The sequence below is a fragment of the Elephantulus edwardii genome, unplaced genomic scaffold (genome assembly GCF_000299155.1).
Source record: "Elephantulus edwardii isolate Elephantulus edwardi_28Jun2011 unplaced genomic scaffold, EleEdw1.0 scaffold00348, whole genome shotgun sequence".
NCBI classification, from domain to species: Eukaryota; Metazoa; Chordata; class Mammalia; order Macroscelidea; family Macroscelididae; genus Elephantulus; species Elephantulus edwardii.
In genome coordinates, this window is record NW_006400098.1 from 1,217,611 (window position 1) to 1,224,141 (window position 6,531).

Here is a 6,531-nt window from a genome sequence, read left to right on the forward strand (position 1 = left end):
GGCCTGTATCAGGCGCACCTTAGTCTCCAGAGAGACACCGTTGCTCCTGAGTACTTTAGAGAGGTCTTTAACTGCAGACTTTCCCACCGCAATACGTTTTCCAATTTCCCGACTGCAGGTGCCAAGACTGTTGACTGTGGATCCAAGCAAACCGAAACTTAGTGCTGCTCTAATAGAAATATTACAATTTGATGGTGTTAACAGATATTTATTTTCTCACAGTTCAGGAGAATAAAAGTTCAAATTTGGTATGTTAGCTCTAAGTGAAACCTTTTTCTTTTGACTCTGAAGGAATGTTTTTGTCTCTAGTTTATATTTTCTGGGTCTTTGATCTCTATGTGACTTGCTAACTATCTTACACTGTCTTCTGCTTCTTTTACTCATTGGTAAATCTTAAATTTTGGACTAGTAACCAAATAAATGTAATTTATATACTTTTTCTAACATTTTCTATTTTATTCATTTTTATTGTGATTTGAATGAAAGTTTACAAAACATTGACTTTCCACCCAGTCATTCACACATTTTGTGTTCTAACCTTAATTACAAAGCCTACATTATTAGATGGTTTCCACTTCTTCTCTGTAATCCATGAATCCCTCTACCGTACCCCTTTCTGCTTTCAGATATATTTTGAGTAAATGTTGTCCCTTTGTCCTTATCTACTTGGTCATTCTAAGAACTTCCTGGTGTTATGGGTTACCTAATACGTCTACCTATTGTTGGACTGAAAATAGACCTATAGGGGTGTGCATTATTTTTTAAAAAAAAATTATTTATTTCAGGTTTCTATGTGATGTCATTGCTTTCTTGCCTGTATGGTTTCTGCTGAGAGGCAGAGCTTAGTCTCTTGGGGTTTTTTCTTAATTTTTTTATGATTTTTTTTTGTGTAAGTGTACCGTCAAATCACATCTGACTGGTACAGGAGAAGACTGTCCCTCCTTCCCCGGCAGAGCTTCTGGTGGATTCGAACCGTGTCTCTTGGGTTTTTTGTTTGTTTGTTTGTTTGTTTTATCTCTTTTGTAGGTCACATCTTGTTTTTCCTGAACTGCGTTCGGAGTTCTTTCTTTATTTACCTTTGGAAAGTTTGATTCTGATGTGTCGTAGTTGTGTTCCTTTTGGAGTCTATCCTGACTGAGTATTCTTGGAGCTTCTTGAATGCGTATTTTCTCATCTTTCCCCCATCATTTGCTCTGCATTTGAGAGCTGGACAATGACAACAGAAGAATTGGTGCCTTTGAGCTGTGCTGTTGGAGAAGAGTACTGAATACCTCATACATTGCCTAAACGATATACAGCTATGCCTTGGAGAAGGTACAGCCAGAGTGCTTCTTGGAGGCAAAGATGAAAAAGCATCAACTCACATGTTTCTGAGGGGGGCTAGTCCTTAGAGAGGGACATCATGCTTGAAAAGGTTATTGTTGCTGTTGTGCGCTGTCAAGTATGACTCATAGCGACCCAACGAACAATTGATCTGAATCCTGTCCTGTCCTGGGCTCCACACTCAGAACCATTGCTGCAGTCACTGTGTGTCAATCTATCTGGTTAAGTAAGGGTCTTCCTCTCCTTCACTGTCCTTCTCTCTTCCCAAGCATGATGTCCTTTTCCAGGGAATAACTTCTTCTAGCAACTTGTCCTAAGTATATGAGATAAAGCTTAAGCTTCATGATCTTTGCCTGTAAGGTGGAGGGTTTTTTAAAATTAAATGTTATTAATTTTAATGAACATTTACAGAGATTTTTGGATTTCCATTCATTCATTGTTGCACTATTTTCTCTACCCTCCCCCCAGTTCGTTCCTCTTTTTCCCTTGAAAGTCTGTTTTAATTGTCCAATTGCCACAGTGCTTGTCAAAGCCAGTTCTGATTAACCTCCTTTGTCAGTGTGTCCTTTGCCATTCCCTATCACTCCTCCCTGAGAGAGACTTCACCCTGATTCATAAGGTAAAGGGGATGGCGTATTCTCTTAGCTACTTCCTGCTGAAAAGGGACGCTGTAGGTTTCAGGGTGAAGATCTTCTCTCACTACTCTAAAGGGCCCCCTTTGGCAATAGGAAACACATAGACTATTATGGAGATTGATTTTGGAATTTAGATGCACTGTTATCAATTGTGCTTAGCCGTACATGTTCATATCCTTGAAGATGTATCATGGAAGTGTTGCAGCCTAGAAGACACAAATTTAACTAATAAGTTAAAAGTACATGAGTCAAAAACGGAAAAGCTGTAATATTCCAAGTAGAGGCTCTAATAGTGGCACCGATCAAGTTACAGAGGGAAGGTAAAGGTGGAGGTTGAATGAAAGAGAGGAAGGCTCTCAATGAGATGGCTTGACACAATGACAATAGCAACGGGCTGAAGTATGTCAGTGACTGCGAAGGTGGAACAAGGTTCAGATTTGACCTTCACCAGCCACTGTGAGTTAGTTGTACCCCACTCGACCGCACCTACCAGTGACAACAACGCAGGACAGAAAGTGGAGTGAAACGGCTATAGTTTAAAAAAACAACAACCTCATCCCTTCGTTTTCCTAATTTTTAGGAGTTCATTACTCCAACAACGCAATGCCTGATTTTACAATTGAATTGTGTCTCCCCCAAAAATGTAGGCTGTAAACCCTGATCCCTATGCCTGTGGTTATAATATCATTTGAGAATGGCCTTTCTTTTGTTAAGAGATCGTATCACAGTAGGATGTCTTTGAAGCAAATCACTTTATTATTTGTGTGTGTGTGTACCATCAAATCAGATCTGACTGGTACAAGAGGAGATGGCCCCTCCTTCTCCAGCAGAGCATCTGGTGGATTCGAACCACATACCTCGGGGATTGCGGTGCAGCTTCTTGGCACTAGGCCACCAGAGCTCCCTGAAACTAATAACTTTTGAACTATGGGAAGAGTTTTTCAGAACAGAAGCAGGCAGAGAGGAGAGAAGACGGATCTCATACCACATGGGATCTTCATAGAATCAGGGGGAAAATGGTTTAGAGACAAGACCCTTTTTTTCTAGAGTTAACAACAAAGAGAACATCTCCTTTTAGAGCCAGGGCCCCGACTGGGGACTTGCAGCTTCCTGAACTGTGAGAAAATAAATATCTGTTTGTTAAAGCCACCTTGTGGTACTTCTGTCACGGACACACCAGATTATTAAGATAACACCCCAGCCGAGTTCCAGCATAAGAAATAACTGTGCACTTCCATCTTGGAGAGAGGGTATATAAAATCAGTTTTCTTTTCAAGAATTTAAATGTATCTAGAGCTCTCGAGGTGAAGGTGACTTATCTTGCTGTTAGTGACCTCTCTGTCCCGCCCACAGGTGACATATCTCAAGATTATACAACGCAGAATCTCATCCGGATGGTCATTGGCGGACTAACCTTGCTGGTCCTTGGGGTCCTGGTCCTTCAGGCATGGAAGACCCAGATAAGACCCCACGCTGCAGACAAGACGGACAGACATGAACTTGCTGCTCTCAGAGCGTAAGACTGGTGAATTCACACAACAAAAACCAAGGAGAAGGCCATAAAAATTGGGAGAGGAAATTAGAGGTGTGTTGTGTTTGAATGCTGCAGAGTTCAAAAGGACTGTCTCCATAATAGATTTACTCACACATAAAGAAAACAAAAACCTATGCAGCTAGATCAGTAAGCAACAGAAAGACATCAAAGGATTCGTCACAAAGGGTAACTACGTCACCAACAAATTCTGTAAACTGTTAAGGGACAGAGATGCCACTTGGAAGACGAGGGTGCACCTGACGTGGTATTTTCAACTGCCTCACTGTGGCATCCACTTCCTAAACAACATGCCTCTGGAAACTCTACTAACTTAGAGAATTGACGATAATTATAGAACAGGGTTCAGGTCTTTTGTTCATAGGGTCGTTATGAGTCATACTCAAGTCAATGACAATCAACAACAACGACAAATACATGTAAACACTGGATAACAAATATGGAAGAGTAAAGGAGAATTGAATTGGAGCCTAAGGTGCGCCTGATACAGGTCATGGTCTTTGCCATGACTTGCTATGTATCAACGAAAACTGGACAATGACTAGGGATGATAGAAGGAGAGTATATGCCTTTGAGCTGTGGTGCTGGAGAAGTGTTGAAGATAACTCGGACGGCTAGGAGAACAAACAGGTTCGTTCTGGAGAGGGTGAAGCCAGGCTGCTCCTTGGAGGCAAGGATTCTGAAGCTTCATCTGACATACTTTGGACACGTTGCAAGGAGGGACCAGTCCTTGGAGAAGGACGTCATGCTTGGGAGGGTGGAGGGACAGCGCAGGAGAGGAAGACCGTCGATGAGATGGATTGATTCAGTGACTGGGGTATTGAGGGTAGGTCTGTTAGAGACAATGAGATTGGCACAGGACAGAGCAGGGTTCAGAGCTGTGGCAGTGGGATCACTATGAGTCACAAGCGGCGCAACGGCACACAACTACAACAACAATAACAACAAAGGAGAATTGATGCATTTGAATTGTGCTGATTGTGAAGAATATTGAGTATACCAGGGATGATGGTGATAATAATAAATAACAACAACAACAACAATAAATAAAGAGGTGTCTTGGGAAAAGTGCAGCCCGAATGCTCCTTAGTCTCAAGAATGACAAAACTTTGCTTCTCCTTTGGGCATGTTTTTGGGAGGGAGCAATTCCTCATGGAAGACATCATGCTTAGTAAGGAGTCAGCAAAGAAGGAAGCCCACCCCCCGACCCCTAAAGTGAATTGACACAACAGTTGCAGCAACGGAGAACTGAGACCATGAAGGTGGCTCAGGATAGACAGTCTTTCGTCCCGCTGTATACGGGGCCTCTCCACGTCACAGTCCACTCCGGAATGCCTCCAACAACAAACCTCTGCAGGGATCGCGGATGTGTGCCGTCCAGTCGGAACCCACCCGTAGCTGGCCTGTCGGCAGGTTTTCAGAGGCTCGGGGGAACCCAGGAAATTTTCCAGGGAAGTTCTGTGGTCGTTATGACTTCACGATGCCTTAGAATTGACTCGGCCGCACAAACAAGGCATTTTCTTGCAGATGTAGATTGTATGCTGTTGTTAGATGTTGTTGACTGTGACTCATGGTAACCAAGTGAACATGGGACTGAAAGAAACCTCACCCTCTCCCTGTCCTCCTCACCAACTCGGCCACGCTCAAGCCCATTGAAGTCACTGAGTCAATCCACCCAAACAAGGACTTCCTCTCTTCCTCTGCTTCTCCACTTCTCCAAGCTTGATGTCTTTTTCACTCCAGGCAATATGGCCAAGGAACCTGAGATCAAGTGTCTCATCCGTGCTTCTAAGGAACACCCCGGTTACACTTCCCTCCAGTACAGATTTGTGTTTTCTTTTGGAGTCTGTTGTATATTCAACATTCATCACAGCATCTTCTTTGGTCTTCCTTATTCATTGTCTATGAAGCAATGGACAACACAGTGACTTGGGCAAGGCGCAGCTTAGTCGATAATCTGACATCTTTACACTTTAGCACTGTAAACAAATCACTGAGTTGCATTGATAACCCAAAAGCAAGAAATCTCTGGAGGATTCAAACCCATCAGTGGCCCCTGGAGAGAAAGATGGGTAACCTCTTCCCATGTGCTTTGCAGCCTCCGACTAGGGGGACCCCTATGAGTGGATTCTTGCTTGATGGGACCGGTTTTCAGTTTAAATCTTATCTGACCAGTTACTTATTTTGTACTTAACTTTATGCTCAATAAAAAGAACACTGGACTAAAATTAGTTGAGGTAATGCTTTTTTTAAAAGAAAACATTAGATACTCTCTGTCACACTATCTTTTTGCCAAGAAACCCACAAACACTTTTGACCACACTCAATGAAATTTTATAATCACACGTCTTTCTGGATGAAAACACTTCCTGAGTTCAAAAAGATATTTGCTCAATGTCTTCAGGGAAACTGTTCATGATACTTTGATCTCTCTGGATTCCACTTGTAATTCAATAAAGGTTTAACTCAGTTTTATCAATCTTAATGAGCTATTTTAATATTTCTGTTACCATTTCTTAAACATTGAAATCACGGCATGGGCCTTTTATCTCTTCTTAAAGCAAAATAGTTTAATTAAACATCAGTAAGTATCTCATCCATGCTCCTTAGAGGCAAGAAGGTGCAGCTGTGTCATGTTGTCGAGAGGTGTCTGTCCTTGGACATTGTTGTTGTTATGTGCCATCGAGTCGCTTGCAACTCATAGCGACCCCTATGTACAAGAGCCCTAAACACCGTTCTATCCTGTGCCAACCTCACTGTCTCAGACATATTCATTCCCACCACTCCACTCACGGAATCGACGCATCTCATCGAGGGTCTTCCTCTCCTGCGCCGTCCCTCCACCCTCCCAAACATGATGTCCCTCTCCAAGTCCCTTCTTACAACATGCCCAAAATATGTCAGACGAAGCTTCAGAATCCTTGATACCAGGGAACATTCTGGCTTCACCCTCTCCAGGACAAACCTGTTTGTTTTCCTAGCAGTCCATGGTATATTCAACACTCGTCTCCAGCACCACAG

General features: G+C 42.7%; 1 protein-coding gene across 1 annotated transcript in view; it reads left to right on the forward strand.

The window, feature by feature from the left end:
* The window catches only part of LOC102849073 (killer cell immunoglobulin-like receptor 3DL3-like), a 30,796-nt gene that overhangs the window by 1,863 nt on the left and 22,402 nt on the right, over positions 1-6,531 (forward strand). The window lies entirely within an intron of this gene.